This window comes from Cuculus canorus, chromosome Z (genome assembly GCF_017976375.1).
Source record: "Cuculus canorus isolate bCucCan1 chromosome Z, bCucCan1.pri, whole genome shotgun sequence".
NCBI lineage: Eukaryota > Metazoa > Chordata > Aves > Cuculiformes > Cuculidae > Cuculus > Cuculus canorus.
Genome location: NC_071441.1, coordinates 61,427,774 through 61,449,651, shown reverse-complemented (window position 1 = coordinate 61,449,651; position 21,878 = coordinate 61,427,774). Strand labels below are relative to the sequence as shown.

General features: G+C 40.0%; 1 long non-coding RNA gene across 1 annotated transcript; it reads right to left on the bottom strand.

Annotated features, from left to right (window-relative positions):
- Positions 1-1,099: 1,099 nt before the first annotated feature.
- LOC128850358 (uncharacterized) lies at positions 1,100-21,255 on the bottom strand. Its single transcript, XR_008447702.1, has 2 exons — positions 21,033-21,255; positions 1,100-5,828 (listed from the first exon to the last, which is right to left on the bottom strand). It is a non-coding gene; the product is annotated as an uncharacterized LOC128850358 (long non-coding RNA).
- Positions 21,256-21,878: the final 623 nt, after the last annotated feature.

The window sequence follows — 21,878 nt, the reverse complement described above, 5'->3', positions numbered from 1 at the left end:
TTAGAAAATCAGATATTTCACTGCAGTTATCTTTCCCCATGACACAGATGCAGTCTCCTTCAAGTAACCAAACAAACTGGGTTTGCATTGGCTTATGAGGCATGGGTTAGCTAAGAGCTAAAAGTAGAAAGACTGCTTTGAAGTTAGGTTTTCCTTCTCAGTAATGTCCTCCACAGCTTTTAGGATTTGTATTCTAGACCACCTTCTGACCACCATTTCAGGTCGAAAGAAAAGATTACAAAAGGGCATATATATTACTTAGCTTCATAAATTGTTCTGAGATTCAATTCCCAGTGGTAAATGGGAATATTGTACTTCCTTGATAAGTCTATTTTTAGTTCCCCTATTACTAATGAACCACTACCTAACAGAGATGTCATCATAGTGAATGGAAGACAGATAACAAGACAGGTCCTCAAACACAGGCAATTTGTCTTGAATTCAGGACAGACTACTCTTCCTCCCTAAATAGTGCCATTACTCCCCATCTTATCTGTTTCTTCCTTCAAGATATGCAACCATGCTCAGGCCTTAAATAGAGGTCTAGCCTTATAATGCAATGCTCACCTGAATCTTGGGATTCAGCAGTAACAAGTGCTGGCTTAAAGGTTTAATTTTTGAGGGGAGTAATCACTCAGTTACAGTAAAGTATCTAAGTGATATTGAAACCGTGACTCACCACAGAAAATAGAGCAAGAAGTCATCAATTCTTCATGCTTCTTTGGTTAGGTCACAGAGAAAAAGTAGCAGGTGTCCTCTTGTGGACATGACACAGCAACACTATGAGCCTGCTCATCCCAGAAGCTGCAGACACAGTCTGTTTATGATTAGGGAGAAGTGTGAGATGATACAGAGGCTGGTGAAGATCAGTGGAAGATAAAAGAGAGAACGGATCTTTGGGATGGGGAAAATTTTGGGGTGTTTTGGATGGTCGTGTACGTGAGGCATGGTGGAGTTATTTAAGAGGAACTCTGCCCTCCCTCACCAATCTGAAAAACCTGAGAAAGCCGTATGCAGTCTCATTTCCAAATTTCCTCATGACTATTGTGATACTAAATTAAAATTCTCCAAGCCCTAGGGACTTGAGTGTGTTTTCTTCTGTTATATTTCCATATTATATTTTTTTTATACTTCCATATGATATTCTTTTTTTCCTTCTGTTCCTCATACTAGAGCAGTCCAGTCCAAGTATCCCCAAGGACATCTTGCTGCAGTTCAGCAGTGGAAATTGCTGTCTATCCATTTGTGATTTGGGCATTAGATCACAAAATGCATAGACAGTGTATGCTCTTTGTTTTACTACATCTTTTTACACTATGGGACTATTTTCCCTTTTGAATGGCATGAGGTGCTCCACATTCCTCTTTAAACATTTATCTACTTGGTAACAATATTTTTACAGGATCTTATGAGGTAGAAAGCAAAGATAAATGCTTGAGAGCTTGTTTTGAGGATCGAGATTTGGCAGCTGCCTGTGGAATCAACTACATTCCCTTCCCCCTCTCCAGCTGATGTACAGCATCCCGGATGGTGGTCTGACAGCATAAACAGGAGCAGAAATTTCTCATTCACTGTTTCATAGTTAGAGAGTAATTTCTCCTCTGCCTGCACCACAGTGTGCTATGGAAATGCAGAGCTACTACAAGAGATGATGGACAGTCCTGCTGTGCGTAACTAACAGGTGCCACACAGATAGATTTCACTGGCCAAGCTGGATGTGTCTCTGCAGAAGGTCTCCTTGCAAGCTGTCACACAGCCTCTGCTCCTTCTGTCAGGGCCTTATAAAGTCACAGGCACACATGCAAATTGTGGGAAGGAAAAGAAAGGTGGCATCAAATAATCTTCTATATAAATCATTTCTCTCTCAAGTAGGTTTGAACAACTCCATTTCTGGCGTCATTTACAATGCTGAAAACCTGGAGTTCTGCTATTTACCTCTCTGGAATTATAACTGGATTTACACAGGTGTGACCAAAAGCCATGTTTGCTTTCTATAGAAAACTGCATATTTATCTTTCTTGATATAGTGCTGAAAACCATGGGCACAAAGCTGGCAGCATGCCTTAGGTACAGACACAAAAGACAGGAAAGAATGGTGACAAGTTCAGGAATTATTTTTTCCCCAACATTTGAGAGTCAAATGGGTTTCTACTTCTTGAACTGTAAAGCCATAAAAAAATGAATAAGACTCAGCATTTCCTTAGGTTTATAGCATACTCAGATGAGGGAGGCAAAAAGGAAACTGTTTTATTTCTTTTCTGTTTTACAGTCAGACTGAATCCTCTCTGTGAAAAATGCTCCACTTTTTCTGACCTTTCCCACCATGAATTTAAAAAATGTCGCCTCTCTGCTCAGTCTTGGATTTATAGCAGAACCTCTAATGACTGGGTTGTGCATACGCAATTAAAAAAATAAGAATTGCTGTTAGCAATGCGTGTAATACCATGTGGGTGAATTTGGGTGAGCATGAAAGCTCCAGTGAACTGTTCACCTCCACAGTAAATGTAGCAAACAATCCCCTCTAAGTTCACAAACTGAATGCTGTTTTCCCATGAAGAAAAACTCTTTATCATGCAGCCTGAATGTGCCCATTAGGATGGTAAAGGAGTGTGGGTCTATAGACAAAACTTTTTGCTGGCAGCTGCAGGAGAGAGATTCTGCAGTCCCATGGCAGAACAGGGTCCTCTCAGCTTTGAGCTCTGGATCCGCAATGCTCCCAAGGAGTATCCTTTTAGTCAGAGTCAGCTCTCAGCTACCTGGCTCTGAAGCCAAATAACTGTGAATTTTAAAGCCTGTTGAGTTGTTCCAATTTCTGTCAGTGAGCCTGAGATCAGAATCTGGACTGTTGTGGATGGTTTGTCTGAAAGACTCATTACTTTTCCCTCTCAGCTTTGAGGCAGCATCTGGACTATTGATAACAATCTTGGAGCCAGAAGCTGTGAAAAAAAAAGCGTTGTGAAAAGCGAGCTGAGAGTGGCTGGGTGAAACACAGCAGCACAGTCATTAAGGATTGGTTTTCAAACTAGGGCCTCAACCATCCCACCTGTTTACCTACATAAACACACACCATCAGATGTATTAAGACTAGAAGCCAGCTTTAACATGCCTTAAAAGCATGAAGAGTTATCCCTAATTACAATTTGAACACATCTAATGTAGCTGTGGATGGTTTGATTATCTACATGAATGTTTAATTATGTTTTGAATCCTACTAAGTGGCTGGCCTCAGTGAGACTGGTGGCAATGATTCATAAAGGTTTTAAGTTGCAATCAGAGAGCAGTAGGGCACATTCTGAACAAGAGTGCCACACAGCACCAGGTACCTCTGTTAGTAACGCAGCAGGGAACTTAGGCTTTTGACTACCAAAGATGATAAAGATCGCACTTCCTACTCCTTCCCTATGTTTCAACCACAGAGCTTTATCTACCACAATTTCTATATATAGTGGGCACTGTCAAGTTTCTCTTTTTTTAAGGATTTTCCATTGTTAGAGTTTATTAGGTGAGAAAGGGCATGGGTTTGGCTTTCCCTTCTAAAGGATTAGCATGAAAGGGCAAAAATGTCCTTCAATTCCTTAGTCAGAGCTACCTCAGGCACATCCCGTTGGGAGAAGTGATGATACCCAGATGTGAAGCACTGATGAGTCAGATGTCTGCAAAATTAAAAAGGAACTTGATCTAAAGCACAAAGGATAGCTACAATATTTGCTGGACTAATATCACATTGCACGGTTATCACTACCAAAGCAACATAGAAGCTACACCCAAGGCCAACACAAGTTCTGCAGGGGCAGCACTGAAGAACCCCCACACTGATCAAAACCCACATTGATGCTCCTAGGAAGTCTCTGTTGCCTGACCCATTCAAGCTGGTCCAGGTTTGCATGAAGCAGTCAGTGCAGGTCTGAATCAGTGTTTTGTGCAATTGGATCCAATAGAGCAATGCACAGAAGATTGTTACAACTGCTATCCCTTTCACCAACCCACTCAGCCCAGCAGGAGAGGAGAAAAAAAGTAGATGTGCTTTAGAAATACTTTCATCATACAGTTGATGACTATCCACCAAAGCTTGGAATAAGAAGTGGATATCATGAAACAGATTCATGTCTTCTGGGGCTGGAGCTTGTTACAGTGGTCTGTCTTTTAGTTTTGAGATGCCGATATTCACCAGGTGGGTAGGAGCTCACCAAGCAAGAAGGAATTCAGCTGCCCTCCTAGGGCCAATTCTTGTTACATTTCTCTCTATCAGCAGTCCTGATGATTAAAAACACATTCGTAGCATGGCATGGCAAGTCACAGAAAGCTTCATACACAAAGAAAGTAAATCATGCTTGAATGAGTGTGTCTGAGCTGTCTTCTATCTTCCTTGCTGTGCTCTCTTGCAAGCCAGAATTTCAAGAAACTGTTACATAAAATGTAGCAACTTCATTCCCTTTGCTTTGTGGTCAAAATGAATAACAATAGAAGGAGAGGAAAAGCTTGTCAGAGAGAGCATTAGCACTGTGAATAGAAATTTCTGTGGAATACCTTTATCTTCTCCTAAATAACTATCCTTTTTGAGCACTTGGACAGCTATTGCTCTGAATGTTGCAGAAGAGCTTGTCTCTTGAGGCAGCTTGCTGTAGCTGCTGCTTGCCATTGTTTCAAAACCTCCTGCTGTTTTTCTAAGCCTCAGTACAGGCCAATAGTACATTTGTTTCACTTCAAATTTTTGCACAACAAACACGAAAAAGGAGCCCAGTTCTTGCACTCAAGGGAATGAAGGGCTGGGTATGAAAGGTCACTGCCTGAAGGCTGCTACTCTGTAGATTAATGTTGAGGTTCACTTTGCCTGTGCATTGTCATTTCTACAGAAACAGACTGCTCGGTTTTGAAGCTCACTGCCTGAACCAGGGAATAGCTGCCTTTTCAAAGTAAAGGGCTGCTCCCCAAGTCCCACTGGAATCCTTCACACATTTAGGGTACCAGTTCCTCTCCCACAGACCTTGCTGGGACACAACATCTCCAGCTAAGAATGATGGCTAACTGCAATACTGTCTCCAGCAATGTACTGTAAGCTGCAGCTCCCTGCACACACCTAAATACGTGAAGGATCCCAGTGGGAACTGGGAAAGGAGAGCAATGTGTGACTCCATGTATGGCTTCTTCTTGGTCTCCTGAAAGCTTGCCACTGAACTAAGCTTTTGATCGTCTGTTAATGAGCGCACTGGCCTGACACTCTAGGGCATAAACAGTGTCCTTGGGGTGGGAAGCTCTCTCTTCTCCTTCTCCTCCGTTCTGACACACGGCGATTAGATTTGCTGCTGTTTCGCATAGGTCACTGACTTCCAAACATGAAAAACACTAGAGAAAATGGGAAGTCTGACCAGGGTGCTGGGGAACTCTAGAGGTCAAGACAAAAGCAGCAGGAGACTGCAGTCTTCGGGTCACCTTGTTAATTCATTTTCATCATTTTAGTTTAGCACCTGGCACAGTAAGCACTGTGACTTTCTTCCCATGATATTTCATCATATGAATGAGTGAAGCCTTGGATAAGATGAGTGGAAAATCACTTTAGGAATCCGTGCTGAACTAACTTATTCAAAATCTTCTCTTGTTCAAGTCTCAAAAACATTCTCCCTGCAAATCTGTTTTAGAATTTAGCTAAAGAATGAAGAGGCTGATGATAATCAGAACTCTGACATCAAATTGTGGTGGGTTGAAGAACAGACCTGTTCTGTTAGTCTTGAATGCAGTTTTACTGGCCTATTCTTTTGCTCTGCTTTTAATCATCTTGCCTGGAGGTTTGTGCCAGTTCTACCTTGTCAGTTATCCCTCTGTCTCTTGACCTGCTAAAATGAAACACAGAACACTAGTAACATATTAAAGAAATGAAATGGCAAACTATTAGACATTGCTCAAGATTTAAAGGGGAAAACTTTCATAAAATATCATTCAACATATTCAAAACTTATATGAAACACTTTCTGTACTCCGGAGTCAAACTAAAAACCTCAGTATTGCTTATAAAAAATAAGTCTCTTCCTTCTTCCAGAAATGGTTAGAATAATATAGATTTTGGTTGAGAAAGTGGATTGCCTTAGAAGCTTGTTTTTTTCCCAAGTGGAAAAATGAAAAAAAAATTATCCTTGCATAACAAGGGCAAAGTAACAAGGACTGCTACACCATATGAAGGTTATTTTCATTTCATCTTTGTGTTGTTCCTAATTGATTAGTTAATTTTTAGAACCTCAGAACTTTGAAATGGTGTTTGCCCTCTGGGTACCTGGATGTCTCACAAGTATTAGACTCAGGCTTACAAACTTAGTGATGAGATTTTTCAAAACTGCAGGAAGAATGTGAATGCCTAACACTTATTTTGGTTACTTCAAGCCCTGCTGGTATTAAAAGACCTGTCCTAAGTGTTTAAAGATGGACACCCATCTTCTGTTAAATTCCATTATAATGGTGACTGCAGTGCTAAGCTTATTGATTTCTATTTTTCTTTTCATCCTTAATGTGTTAATTTAGAAAGCTAAAGATGGATCTGAATCTGTAACTGAAGTTCCCAATATGAATGTTTTCTGCATATTACCAGCAAATCATACACACACACATGAGCAGCTGCTAAGTAAAAGGGAGGCCACGAAGACAGCTTTCACTCTTTGAGCTTGCCAAAACTAGGAGCTGCAACTATCACAGGGAGTGAAGCAATCACTTGAAGCTTACTGGCTTACTGGCAGCACCCTACAAAATGAGACCACTATGATGGACAATTAAAAGGTGCTTGTATTGCAGATCTTCATGGATTTAATGGCTTGAAAATGAGGCTTGATGGCAAACAGCACTGCACAGCGTATCAGTAGTGCGCTGCTGTGAACCTGGTTACCTGAAACTGCCATTACTTCCTAGACCTGATTGGAGTGCTTAATTGTACCTTAGCTTTGACATTTAAGGGTTAACAATTAAGTAAATCTTGTTTAACTGAGAAACAGCTTCTGAACAAATTGCAGATGAAGAACAAATTATATGTTTATGCCAGTTATATGTTTGGGTGAGCATATTGCAATGAATCCATTACTAATGAGAGACAGTCTTTTGCAAAACTTAATCCTTAGTTTAGTTTGCTCTTGGGCGTTTCCTCCCAGCTCTGCTTCTTTTTTGTTTAAAATGAGCTTCCCCTTATTCCTTTTATCCCCACCCTAGACTGCTTTCAGTATCTGGGAAACCAAAATCACAATATCACTTAGGCATCTGGAGATCATCTGATCCGAACTCATACAAACTAAACATTATGAAATACACTACTTGGTATCTTCAACCATGTGTAAGGACTCGTACAAATTTCTATGTAAGTATGTAATACTTATGTTCTCTGACTTTAAGAAATCGTAAGCACAAACTGCTTAAGCAGCATGCTGGGTTTTTGTTTTCATGGAAACCTTTAAGGAACAGAGAAGACGAAGCCATCTTAATCTGGTGTTATCATTCCATACAGCTCAACTAGCAAGAAGTATTAGAGGTTCTTTTAATTCCCACGCTGGTATCATCTTTAAAGAAGAACATCCTGTGGCAAAGTGTCGCACTTTGTTCTGTCTGATATAAATAACTGTATTAGGTTAATATGATTAAGGCTAATGATCCTCTGAACTTCATCCAAAAAATTGTCATTAAAGCACATTTACTGCTGATGAAGTTAATTAGTAAAATACAAATCACCTTTTAAGAAGGATATGTGCTAGGGTTAGTCCAAAAATGCCAACATCCAAGCATTTTCTCTGAGGTCGCTTCAGCTTATAAATCTGAGAAGAAGATAGAAGGACAAGTGTACTGCTAATGTATACTCTGGCACTAATCCACAGAACCCAGAGAGCAAAATTTAGCAGAAGAAAAGGACAGGGTGGGTATTTACCAGCATCTTTTAGCTCAGGGGACTGTCTAGTACAGCTCTTTCTACCCTTTTTTGAGTTATATTTAGGAGCAAAGAGAAGAGGCAAGTTTGGCAAGATTCTGTGCATAACAGAAGTGAATCCTGGATTCATTTCGGGGACTATAGATCTTACGACTGATTTTCTCATGAGATACATGTGTACAGTTCTAAGCAAATTGCAAGCAAGCCTTAAAAATTGCAATTTAGAGCCACAGAAAGGGAATTAGCTTCACTTCTCTGATATTTAAAGAGGCTCCAGTTCCTTTCTAATTTACCTACCTTAAACTGAAAGCAAGAGATTGATCAAATTCAAGGTAAGTGATTATCTAATCAGGCTTCTCCTGACACCACCGTGCCTCTATGACATAAACTGTTTCATAGCATCGAGTCATTTTTCACCAAGTTTGTGGCTCCTTCTTGAGGCAAGGCATCCACTCTTGACACCATTACACCTCTAGGCAAATGGTTCTAATAACTGACAACGCTGTTTTACTGTTATTTATCCCTGTCATTTTTTTTCTGTGAATTCAGCCCAAACCACTCGCAGTCATGTCTGGTTGCAAGAGTACTGACCTCAATTCAGGAAGCAGAAAGGAGACTATGCATTGCATGTACCAGCTCCCATGAGAGTTGCAAAAATTTGAGCTCTTAATCTATCACCACTTTTGTAATACAGTTACCTAATGACCACTGTTAATTATTTTATGACGTGTTTTAAAATTCCCCTCTACCTGACTGGCTTGAGGAACGAGTTTGTCATGGGAAGTGTGTTAGCTAAGGACTACTATCCTGACCTTCCACAGACATCAGGTGAAGTCAGTGACATAGAGTTTGCTCAGAGACTGGTTTAATTGTCTTCTGCCACTCCCCAAAAAAGAGCTGGTTCCTTGAGAAAACTGGGAGATGGACAAGTTTCAACCTTATCAAAATGTTCATATTCTCGTAAAAGACATAATCTATTGGAGTTGATTATGGACTTAAGCAAATCTCCACAAGTCAACTTTAAAAACTCCCTGGCGAAATTGTATGGGTTCCCATTTAATTGTCTAGTCAGGCTATTATACTCAGATGTAAAACCATTAATCCACCAGTAACAACACAGGTAGCCCCATCTGCACTCCTCTAACCACCAAAAGTTTGCTCTTATTTAATCTAATAAGCTCATATGGTACAAGAGCTAACAGAATTGATACTTTATACTGATGTGCTTTCCATACTGTTGCATTAAGACCTGAATCTTGTTTTGCTCGGCATAAGAGAGCAGACATACCGCCAACACACATAGCATTGTGTCGCTGCACAGCATAGGACAGGAGGTCAGAAGGCCATCCAGAGGAATCTTGACAGACTTCAGAGATGGGTCTCTGGGAACTGCATGAAGTTCAACAAGGTCAAGTGCAAGGTCTTGCACCTGGGTCAGGACAACTCCGAGCACAAATGAGGAGAGAATGGATTGAGATAAGGACTTGGGGGGTGCCAGTGGATGAGAAGCTTACCATAAGCTGGCAATGTGCACTTGTAGCCCAGAAAGCCAATCATATCCTGGGATGAATCAAAAGAAGTGTGAACAGCAGGGGAGGTGATTCTGCCCCTCTGCTTTGCCCACATGAAACCACACCTGGAGTCCCATGTTTGGTTCTGGAGTCCTCAGCACAGGAAGGACACAGATCTGTTAAGGCAAGTCCAGAGCAGGACCATGAAAATGATCATAGGGCTGGGGCACACCTCATATGAAGACAGGCTGCGAAAGTTGTGTTCGTTCAACTCAGAGAAGAGAAGGCTTCAGGGATACCTGAGAGCAGACTTCCAGTACCTGAAGGGTGAGTAAAGAAAGCCAGGGAGAGGCTTTTTATCAAGGAGTGCAAGGACAGGGGTAATGCTTTTAAGCTGAAAAGGGGGAGATTTACATTAGATATTAGGATGAAATATTTTGCTGTGAGGGTGGTGAGGCACTGGCCGACGTTGCCCAGGAAATTGGTGGATGCTCCATCCCTAGGGGTGTTGAAGGCCAGGTTTGATGGGGCCATGAGCAGCCTGGTCTAGTGGGAGGTGTCCCCCCCCCCAGAGGGGTTGGAACTGGATGATATTTAAGGTCTCTTCCAACCCAAACCATTGTAAGATTCTCTGATCTAGGTGTGTAAGTACATGTTGTGCAACCAAGGAGACAAATTGAGTGCTTGCTATGTATATTATAATTACATCTCCACAATGAGTAGGCAGTAGGGATTACCTTTAATGAGAAAAAGGACATTGGCCAAGGCTGGGGTTCTCTCACCAGTTCATTCAGAAAGAGACATAGGCTTGTCCTTTAGTACATGAGTAGCTATAAGAGCTAAGCAGACAGGATCATAGTGTATGCACCCAATTTACTATTTAGCTGATCCGTTGAGATGGGAAGGTACATCATCAGCAGTGAGGAAGTACTTATGGGAACAGTATGTCTTTGCAACGTCTTGTATGTAATTAATTTACACTCTAGAGCAGAGCATGTACCAATTAGTCTTGCCAGGAAAATGCAGTTCCTAAAATGAACCCTTTGTTTTGGCGGGGACTTTGGTCAGGGATTCACAGTCTCCTTCAGCTCATGTGCAACAATGCCATTATCTTTCATTTGTCCTTATCTTACTTAGAAACTCTAAAAGCCAAAACTCCCTGAATATTTGAAATCTAGTTTCCACCATTACATTTTCAGACTAAGAACCACACGATCAAGATCCCATTTAAAATGTACGTGCAAGTTAAAAAACTTAGTTTTGCATGTAATTACATATGTACTTAATAATACGTAAATGCAAATTCAGTAGTAACATATGCAAACATACAGAGCCATGATCAGCACTGAGAGATGTCTGGAATGTGTCTGACACTAAACTGCTTGGTCAGAGAATTTTGAATTGGGCTGTTGTTATTATTCTTCCAATTATGTGTATTGTCATTAGTTGGTGAAACTCATGTACAAGGTTTGTTTACCTGTGTTCTCTGGCTCCTATTCCACTTCCTGTTGGAAAGTCATTGTGCTTCACAGCATTAGTAACATGTTTATTTCCAGGTCAACATGTTTATTTCTTTATTTCAGCTAAATTCTCTGTGTTTGCATTTTGTAATATCTTTTTTTTTTCTTTTTCAAAACTATTCTTTAGAGGAAAACTAAGTCCACTGTTTCTGGGCCTGAAGGCCTATATTTAGACTTCTGTAATCAGATTATGGTACATAAATAAATAGTTCAATCATCAAAGTTGTTGAGTACCCATAATTATCATCAACTTCAGTATATATCTAGTTTCTACAAATCAAGAGCTGCACAGGCTAGTTTTGAAAGTATGCAGACCAGCGAGCCTCTGTTTTCAAAACAATGATCTTTTGTGGCTTGTTTGTGAAATCATTGGCAAGCTTAAAACAGAGGAATTCCGAGCTTCCAGGTCTATGGCTTATCTATTCGCTGCTATAGACAATTATGAATACACAGGTAATTCTTTCATTGAAATTCCATCTTGTATTAACAGGAATTCATTAGTTTGTTAGAGCACAAGGTAAATGTCCACTTAGCTCAAGGACAAAACCCTTTTTATTGTACTGTTTTCATAGTTTTTATAGAATTTACAAATCCAAAATCAGTCTTACAGACTGGTTCCCTGCTACATGACTCCTGTAAAGTTTTAAAGATATAATTTTTCACTCCTGAGACATTCTAGCAAAACACACCATTTGCTAATTTGCGGGAAGCTTTCTTTGTATGTCAGTGCTAAACAAAGGTGAGAAAAAGAGAACTATTAATGAGGACAGTTACAAAACACCTACCACTGTGTAAACCTTCAAGGGAATGTAACTTCTTTTTTAATACTTTCCTACAATAAGCAAAATTTTTTGCTGGGGAGACAGACTGAATGATCACAGGGGATTACCCTAACGGGATTATTCTTTCTTCAGGTACACTGAGGTCTGCTTTTTGCTTGCCTTTGTTTGTTATAGGAACTATGAATCTCAGAAGGGTTTCCTCATTACTCGACTTTTATTGTAACTGTTTCATTGTGCTGGCCCGTCACCGCCATCCTCCCCAGAACCATCCACATGTTGCCATTTGGTAAAGCTGTGATCGATCAATTCTGTGTAAGGACACCTTTCAGGTTTTCTTTTATTCAAAGGTTTGAAGAGTGAAGCATGGAAGCAAAGTAATAAAAGTTAAGACTTCCTAACTTCCAGCATTGCTAGAGGAGGCAAGATGAAACCTTGAAGAAGACACTGTCTGAGACAATTACGTGAAGTGTGAGAAGAAGAAGATATTCATTTGACACTGGGAAATGCTTTGAAAAGAGCATTTTCCTAACTGTAAATTGAGGGGACAGTATCCATTAACAATAGGTCTCTTGCTAACAAAAAAGATTATGTATCTGGGTTCTAAGGTTTATTTTGTCATTGTTTGGACAGTCTATGATGTCTGTCAGTGCTTTTCCAATATTCTTATGTATTGAATGAAGACAACATTCATTAACTAGCTTTTGACTTCTGAGTTACTTTCCACTTAATTAATGTATTTAAGCAGTTGGAAACTACATTTCATGAAAACGACGGTATAGCCAGTGAAACATCTACTGATTGCTTTCTGTGTATAAATAGAAATATACTTGGGAATGAACACGGCAAGTGAAAAAATCCAAGAAAAAGGTTTCTATGTTTAGGATAATAAAACCAGAAATAATACATGTGTACGGATCATTGAACAAGTTATTGGAAAAAATGTGGCAGTGATGGGAGTTATGACGAAGAGGATTGGTTGGACTTCATTTTATTTCTTGATTAGTCATTTCATTATTGTAACACGCTAACAGCTTGTAGCTAATTAGCCATGGTTGGTCAGAAGATACCAGAAAAATGTTTTGTGCCATGTTGCTGTATTGTCAGAGCTAGCATAGGACCAAAACTTGCCAAAAGACTCCTGAAATCAGCCTGCAAAAGCTGATAAACTTCTATAGAAAGGGATTATGTATCAGATACAGCACAGAATGACAGAATGAAATTGCTGTACAGGATGCACAGTACAGCAATGTGGGAAAGGAATTGGAGCCTATGCATAATGATGACACACTGGTTTATGTGGATGTTTATCACTAAAAGGGTTGTCAGAGCCTCTCACCAACAGGAGGAAAGAAATAGAGCAGAGAGACCACACACAGATCAAGCCAGTCTAAGGAATAGGGTCATTTTTTCAAGCCTTTCCCCACATCCACTTTAGATTATTCATACTTCCATTTAATCTGTTGTTTGCTGCCTTATATTAGTGAATAATCTACTTTAATGAACAGCTACTCAATGTCTAAAAATAAGACAAGTTAAGCAACTCAATACTAAGGGACAATGCTGAGAGAGCATTTACAGGAGAAAGGATATTGTGTGAAGTAGGGTAGTCTTTTTAATGAATGAATCTCAACATTCAATCTGTAGGCTCAAGTGATTTCGCATCACAGGCTTAACCTGCTATATAATCAATTTTTCTTTCAAAATATGTACTTTGAAAGACATGAGAACATGATGCATGTCTGGGTGCCTGGCATACATGTAAAGTGCATTTCTCAATATAAATAAATTTGGAGAAGACAGTATATAAATAAAAATGAACAAGGAAATATCTCTGCTCTGCTAGCATGAAATAAAATTATCATGAAAAATTTATTTTGATTCTTAAAAAAGATTTGGACCAAACTGACCCTATTAAGTGAGGTGAAGAGGAAAGACCTTACTGTCCTCAAAATAGAAGGGATTATCCACTGGCTGATTTATTTCCTTCCTCTCTGTCTCTCTCCTTTATTTACATTTTCCGGGACTAAACTACACAGTTCTGAGTAGTGAAAGCATAAGGTTTAGTTGTGACATTTTTCTGCCTTGGCAGAGTCTATTAATCTTTGTGGAGTCGCACAGGTGGCTGTGAGGGTGTCCCCTCCAGCCACCCAGCTCATCAGGCTTTTGATGCAAGTGCAGAAGAGGTAGCATGGAGTGCAGCACTCTGGCTGCTTATGGTCTCAAAGTCAGCCTCTTTGTGAGGAGACTTTGATGACGTGACTTGGCTACCAAGGCAGCTGAAGAAGTTCAGAGGGATGCAAATGGATGAAAAAGACTAAGCTGTCCAAGAGGAGCAGAGATTTTAGTGCCTCTCTCTGTCTCTCCTAGCTGCATAACTTCAGACTCCTACTGCAAATAAGTCTCATTTCCACAGGAAGAATATGTCTTAGACCAGCCAAGATTTTGGAGTCTGACTGTTCTCCAACGAGAGTATTTGGTCATGGTACCATATTCAGTGCTTCCCAGGTTGTGTGATCCCTCCCAGTGGTGTAATTTCAATTGTGGTGTAAGGCTGTGAAAGTAATTTACACAAATCAAGTTAGGAGCCACTCAGGGAGCCTTTGCATGATCTCCTGCCAGCATGACTCACGTCTGTGCTGAGAGAGGACCCTCTGTGAATGAGAAAACAGCTTTGGATTTTAGCTTCTGTGTTGAGACTGTTGGGCACTAAAAATTCAGATTTTTGCATAGTAGGTTAGTGGTTCCTCTGCTCTGCCATCACCTATCCAAAAGGCTATAGAAAAAGCTTAAGAAGGAAATTTTAGAGACTCATAACAACTATTCAAGCAATTACATGAGACTGGAAGAAATTTACTTTTTATAGGTGCAAAGAAAATAAACTTGAGCTTATATCTCCAACCATATTTCAATAGTTGATGGCACTTAAACATCCATGTTGATAAGTCTCTATAACATGCTAATAGGTAAGATGGTTTGATAATCTTATGTGAGGACAACATACTGTGGCATAATTGGAAAATTTTTTACAAGTAAATAACTGTCAGCTTTATTTTCTTGAAGCTTATTAAATCTTTTGATAAAATCAGGCATATGTTTCAGTAATTATAAAAAAAATAATACTTCAAATGAAACCTCTTCATTATCCTGGCCTCATGTAAAATCTCCTGAAACAGAGACCAAATGATTTCACAATTTCACAATAACATACATGCAGTTGTGATACATATGATTGATGTGATGTGATGGTAGGTCACAGGAACTGGAGATTAGTCATCCAGTTTCTTCACTTGGCAAAACTAATGCCTTGGTTTAGGGCAGAGAGAAGATATTTATCACCAGCTTAGCCTCCTAGGAAGAGGCCACAAGTTCAGACACTGGGGCAGTATTTCATCTTGCACGGTGATCTATAACACCTTTAAAGTAGGATTGTGAAATTGTGTCTGGGTGCACAGAAAATACAGATAGAAACACATTTACTGGTCTTCATGAAAGAATGTGCACAAAAACTCTGTGTGCCAGCTGGACAGTAAAGTTTAGATTCCTTTCTTTCCCCTAGATAAGGAAGTAATGCAACTATTGTAAAACTTCCGTTTAATTAAAATCTAAGGGCTTTATGGTGGAAAATAATGGCTCTAAGTTTCCCTTAAGTCTCCAGTGTTTAACCTGTTCTTCGGACTGCTGAAGACATCCTACCCCCTCATACATCTGATGAGCTTATCAGATCTTTATCCTGCTGTTAAAGTTTAGACCATCATTCTAAGGAACACAACACGGATTTGCTTAGGCTTATCAGGGCCTGAAGTGCCCGTGAACTTCCCTTAGGTACAGTGAGACCATCATTAGTCCTTAGGATACTGCACATAGCCCACCAATCTCATTTTCATAAATGTTAGGAAATGGCAGTACTTGATTGCTGTTTGTTGATCTGTGTTGATGCTGCTCTGCATGCTCAACGTGGAAAGAGAAAGAGTGTTACCTCTGGTGATTCCTTCTTGCACAGGATGGCAAGAATGGCAGGCCAGTGCACGTTCAGAGACCTAAGTCCGGAGTAATTTGTCTTAATTCACCCTCCGTATGCCTCTAGGTCTTCAGGACTACTTAAGAAATGGAAAGAGTAGATACGAAAATACTAATGAAGGTGGGCATGTGCTTAGTCAGCAGGAGGTGTGCTTTGGTTGGAAGAACTGGTGCTGCTTTCTGCTCCTTGAGATGAAGGGAAAGGTAGAGACAAGACAATGACCAGCAGAACTGAATTGACCCAGGGGCAACTGGAAGGGATTACGAAGTACCCAGATAGGTCACAGATGCCATCCTATGTGCCATTTTTTACTGGCATGCCTCTGGCAGACTATTCCATTCTCAAAAATACTTAGGTGCCCACATCTGTGATTTGCATCTTAGGTGAGTAAAAGGGACAAACTAGAAGGAACAGATAACTGTAGCGTAAAACATTAATTCTACAAAACTTGTGAGCTTCATCCATACATCTTCATTTTAGGAAGACTTTTTATCTTATTCAATTTTTTTTCAGCTGTTTATCCTGATGACGATGATTGTTTTCTAAAATCAAATGCAGAATCTGTTCTACTTCCTATCTATTTCTTATTATTTGTTGAGCCCATTAAAGAGAAAATTGCAGCAATTAAAGCTAGAGCAGGAGCTGCGATTTGGAAACCTGAGTACTCCTATCAGCAAATAACTTCAAGCACTTTTTCAATGCTGTGCCATTGCCAGTTTCCCTCAGAGCAGTTATATGTCACTCTGTCATTATAGCAAGCCTCTCTAGTGAAAAAGAAGACGAGAGAGCAGTTTCTGAAAACCTCCTACAGTTTCACCCTCAGAATTAAGAAAAGATGTCTGCCTGACAAGCAGAAGGATGGCTCTCATATCACATCGATAAACTGACCATGCCTTCACCTGTCCTCTTCAGCAGTATAAATTCTTGATCATTAGCACACAGGTGCTCAGGGTCCCCAGCAGTCAAGCAACAAGGGAGTTATCTTTATTTCGTTCCAGGATTTTTACTTTCTGATTTAACTTACTAAGTTCGGTCATTTCTTGAGCACAAAGGGCTCCTATGGCTGTTTCCTGAGAAACAGCTTGGATGGAATGGGGCAACATTTTCTGCTGTCTTTCTGCCAAGTCTCCAGCTTCAAAGAATTAGCTTTTAGGATTTCCCATAAAAAACACCGAAGGAGCAGGAAAAATAAAGATTACCACAACAATTACAGCAGAAAATAATCCTCCTGCACCAACAGCTATTGAGCTTTCTGATTTTACTTTACAACCCTGGCCCTACTAGTTGGAGCTAGGAATTAACACTTACACTGCTTGACTGCTGCAATTCACCACTTATTATTCAAGTTGTTCAGAAGGCATCAGCCAGTGACTTGAAGCTCTTTTCTACTAAACATCGCATGCATGTGAAGTATAAAGACAAACTCTTATCTCAAGAACTTAATAGATGTACAGTTTGATGGTATACCCCTTTTTTCCACTTATATTGAGGCTACTCCTTACATTGCCACATCTATATTCTATCTCATAACTAAAGAATAATTAGTAATTAAATAAGTGGCAGCTGATGAGGGTCTGTTGTGTCTGCTTTAACTCTGCACAAAACCAGTTGATTCATAGTTATGGCTTTTCTGCACTCACAACATTGCAGCCATAGTACCCTGTCATGAACTTATATATGAACCTGCAAGAAGTGAGCCAGCTCATGCACTTCCTAGCACCTTCATATGGTGCGCAAGAAAAAAAATGAGAACTTTGCATCCCATAGTGTCTGGGTTCTGTTATATTGTTTTGTTTCTGGGTTTACTTTTGATCCTGCTGGGTGTGCTGAAGCGCATGCACTGCTCGGATATTTACTTTGTAAGAGCAGTAAAGTCTGTTTTTTATACTTACTTATTTCATTTGTGAGAAGAGCAAAGGCTTTAAAAAGAAGTCTTTTAAATTGTGTATGAGAGCTTACCATGAACATTATTGTTATCCCGTCAGAGAAAATACAGTAACTGTAGTTCCAGCAGCAGAGTATCAGAGCCGGACAGATTCTGATCTAAATTACATGGTATAGATACAGGGTAGCTCTTTAGCCTACCTGATTTATTGTAGAACAACTGAGTTCAAAGTAGGTCTTAGTACTTAATCTGCAGATTAATATTTTATTCATATTTAGAAATACTGCCAAAATGGGCCAAGATATTAATAGAAAAAGACCAATGCAACAGAGAAGTAGGTTGTTTTCCAAATCTCCTTCCCAGAAATCTGCTACAGACTGACTGCAGATTATTGAAGTAACATATGAAGCAGTAATAGCTTCAGAAGCCTTAGATGAAGTCTACAGTATAAATGTATATTAAAAGATTTGGGTCAGAAATATAACAGGTCCCTATAGAGGCTTCTGAAGAAAAATGCTAGTGCCTGCAGGAATCTGTGTGAACCTGTTACTTTTCCATTTATCCCAGATAGAGAATCACAGGAGCCGTTCTTGCAGTGAATGATGCCCTTGGATGCATGACAGAAGCACATGCAGAACTCAAACCCATATAATACACTGGGATTTGGGTTTCTCTGTTTTCACTAAACACTACTTTTCCCCATTCCATTTCCAAAGGCAGGGTAAACTGCTGTGTACACAAAAACTCATCAAGATTACATTGAGGGAGAAATCAATGCTGGGGAATCAGAGAGATCCAGAGTTCAGAGATACCAAGTGTCAGTCTCTCATCTGTAAGGTCACTGTGATAAAGTAATTAATTGCATAATCTTACAACACTTTTTACTTTGGTTCCTGGTTTGTTTGTGAATAGTTTAGTACTCAGCTGATGGACAGCTTTTCCTTATTCTCATCTCTTTACTCCACGGCTGGCCCTCTTGGGTGCTTGGAGTGCAAAATCTTTGCTCTGTTCTTAGGGTTGTTTACTTCTTCACGGACTTTTCTGAGGTGCTCCTCTGCATTTGGTGCCAGAACCGAAGAGAAACAGCTTTTGTGTTTTGACCTCAAATGATTTTGTGCTTGCCCTGCCAACTGCTGAGCTGGTTGGCTGGGTCACCTAAATAATATGTGGTGTGAAGTAGGCATTGCAAGAGGCAATCTACAAGGACAAATGGGGAGAAACGTGGCATCTGTCCCATGAACAAGAAAGTACCTAGGTTTAACCAACAGGGAGAAAAAGAAGTCATTCTTCTCTGTGAGACTCCTAATGCCCCAGTCAATATGAGCAGACTGTGCCTTCCTACACTCAGGCTCCACACTGTCCACGACTTGTGATACTTTCCTCTCAATTTGGAGAAAGGGGCAAGGTTCGCTCCTTTCTTTCAGAGTATGGCCAATATGAAGCAAAGGAGAAGTTGCTCCTAGACTTGTGCTGGGAGTATTAGGAGTAGAAGGGGACATGCATAGTCTCTTACTATCCCAAAAGGCTTCCAAGTTTTATCCAGGCTGGCAGAGGGACAATCTCTTCCCAGCGCATGGGAAATGACTTCTAGATATCTGAGTACAGGAGGTCAGAAAACAAATTTTCATCATGGGAGACTGCGAGAACATCGCTAATAAGCCTTGGTAGCCCTGCTGATACCTTCCACAACTTTTTTCCTTCTCAATCCCCCACAGGGCCTTAACATTTCCAGTCTCACTCAAAAGGCACTTTACTTCCTTATGTATTAATAATGCCAAAATTGTGGCAGTAGGAAAGACAATGTAAAGGTCCCGCGTAGAAAAAATTACTGAAAACAATGCACTATTTTTGGAGGGTTAATTATTATGTTTACTATCTTGTCAATTTTTTTCCTTTTGAAAAGGCTTATAAGCCTGAGGCCAAATCACTGATGAGTCATTTGTGAACAAAGATTCTTTACAGTGATGCTCTGAACATGCAATTATGTACAAATATACATGCTTCCCCACAGATAATAAATCCGAGGATCAAGGGCTGAGATCACACATTTCCTTCAAGCTTGCATTCAACTCTTTTCAACTAGTGATTCTGATATGTTTTTCAGCACACAACTGTATTGCAGGTTACTAAGTCACAAAACAGTGCTGGTAGCAAAAACTCAGAATCTAAACAACACCTAACAAAAGACAAATGAAGTTGCTCCCAGAGCCACAGTGCCTTATGCTAAGAAACCTTGCAGATGAGTTTATGACCCTTAAGAAAAAGATGAATGAAAAGAGAAAGGCCACTCACAGTAGGACCTAATGCTTTTCCAAGGCAGGGACCTCAAGAATTAATTCCCTCTTCAGTCTGCACTCCCTTTCTCCATTCTTCTTGTCACTGATGAATTTGTTACCATGCCATCATTCCAACGTAAATTCAGAGGGCATCATGAAAGAGGAATATAGTTTTAGACAAAAATCCAAAAGACACAACAAAATACAAGATGGGTAAGAGCTCCTGCTACGAGGTTAGAAGTCCATTTAAAAATTTCATTATCAATTGTCCCTTACTATGCTGCTTCCCCCCAATTGTGTGAGTTGCTCGCAGCATGGCAGGCATCCAAAGATATTTTTCAGATCCCTTGCAGCAGATGTGATAATTACAAGATGCACCATCATAGGATTTTGGCATTAATCTGTTTTTCTTAATTTCATTTTTACTACCTTTCCCTTAAAGACAGCATGGATAGAGGCCATAAACTGTCGAATTCTATGTATTACGAGGCGACCAGTATAATGAAATGCAAAATTATTTAAATTATCAATCAAATGGACAGAAATGAAAAATTCAGCACAATTCCAACAGAAGCATTTAAAGGTTCCAAGATGAAATTTCTTTACTCCTCCTTCTAATCTTTGTAATTCCGGTACTAATACTAAATTAGAATTTGTAGGAAATGTTCATGTCCAAAATTAGATCAGGTTAATAAAACAGGATTCTAAAGCAATCCAAGGTTGTTTCCCTTCATCTTTTCCTTAGTCCTTTAAGGAACCTCCTCCCCCCAAGGAATCAGGCTCTGTGGCACGATTAATTCTTGCTGTCAAGAAACAAGAATGCTATGACACTTGCTAATCAGCAGGGGAAAAAAGGGGGGAAATAGTCACTCATCTGCTCTGAAAGAAATATTTCTGTATGTAAGGATCTAAATATTAGTAAATCAGAACTGGAATCCGCAGAGAGAGTAGGCACTCTGTGGACAAAGCAGCAGATGTGGCTATTCTTTTTAGCAAAAAAAGGAGGATCTTGAGCTAAGGCAGTGTGCTTCCCCCCCTCTCATCACAACATGACATTGTGAACACACACATACACACATGCGCGTGCGTATACACACTCTCATCACTAAAGAAGATGACTGATTGCATGACAGAGAAAGAGAATACAACCTGCAAAGCACAGGGAGAAGTGGAGGGAAGGACATATGGTGATGTTTTGCTGTGCTTGATATTGTCTTGACATGAAAGACGACTCTGTAGGAGGATTTGCAATGCCCATCAACATGCAAAAGGCAGCTTTCAGCTAAGCAGTTCTGCTAGCACTCAGTGGCTAACAGGCATGGAGAGGTGTAGGCCACCTGGGGTCACGGGATAATTAAATGCAATCCCGGTTTTCTTTCCTTCACTGTGGAAAAAAAAAAAAAGAACAGAACAGAAAACAAAACAAAACCAATGAGCCTTGACCTCAGAAAAGCAAACAAATTTGCAGCTTTTTCTCATGTAATTAGTTACTACTTCTGGTTAGGTATTTATATACAAACATAGGAGCTTTTACAGCAGTTTCATATCTCTGTGAGAGATGTCATAGAATAATAAAAGACCCAGGGGTGAAAGTTAAGGGAATGAAGTGGTGAGGGAGGGAAAAATCATATTCCCACCTGAACTGTTGAAACCACTTGCTCCAGTGACTCTTGTCCTGTTATTTTGCATCAAAGCCGTCTCAGTGCTGTAAAGCATTCAGGTGTTAAAAAAGGCACCAGGTATTTTTTGGGCCAAAGGTGAGGTTTCTGTCACTGAGCGCACTGGGACAGTACACAGCAAACAAAGCCTCTCTGCATTCATGAGAGTTGTGAAGGCTTCTGGGCACAATAGGCAAAGCTGGATAAGGCTTTTTAATGAGCTGTGCCCAAGTAAAAGCCAACATATATTTTGTCCTGTTTAACCGCAGTACTGGTCAGGTGGGAAAGAGACTTCAATGTATGAAGCCAAGAGCTCTTGACTTTGCAACCATCCCCC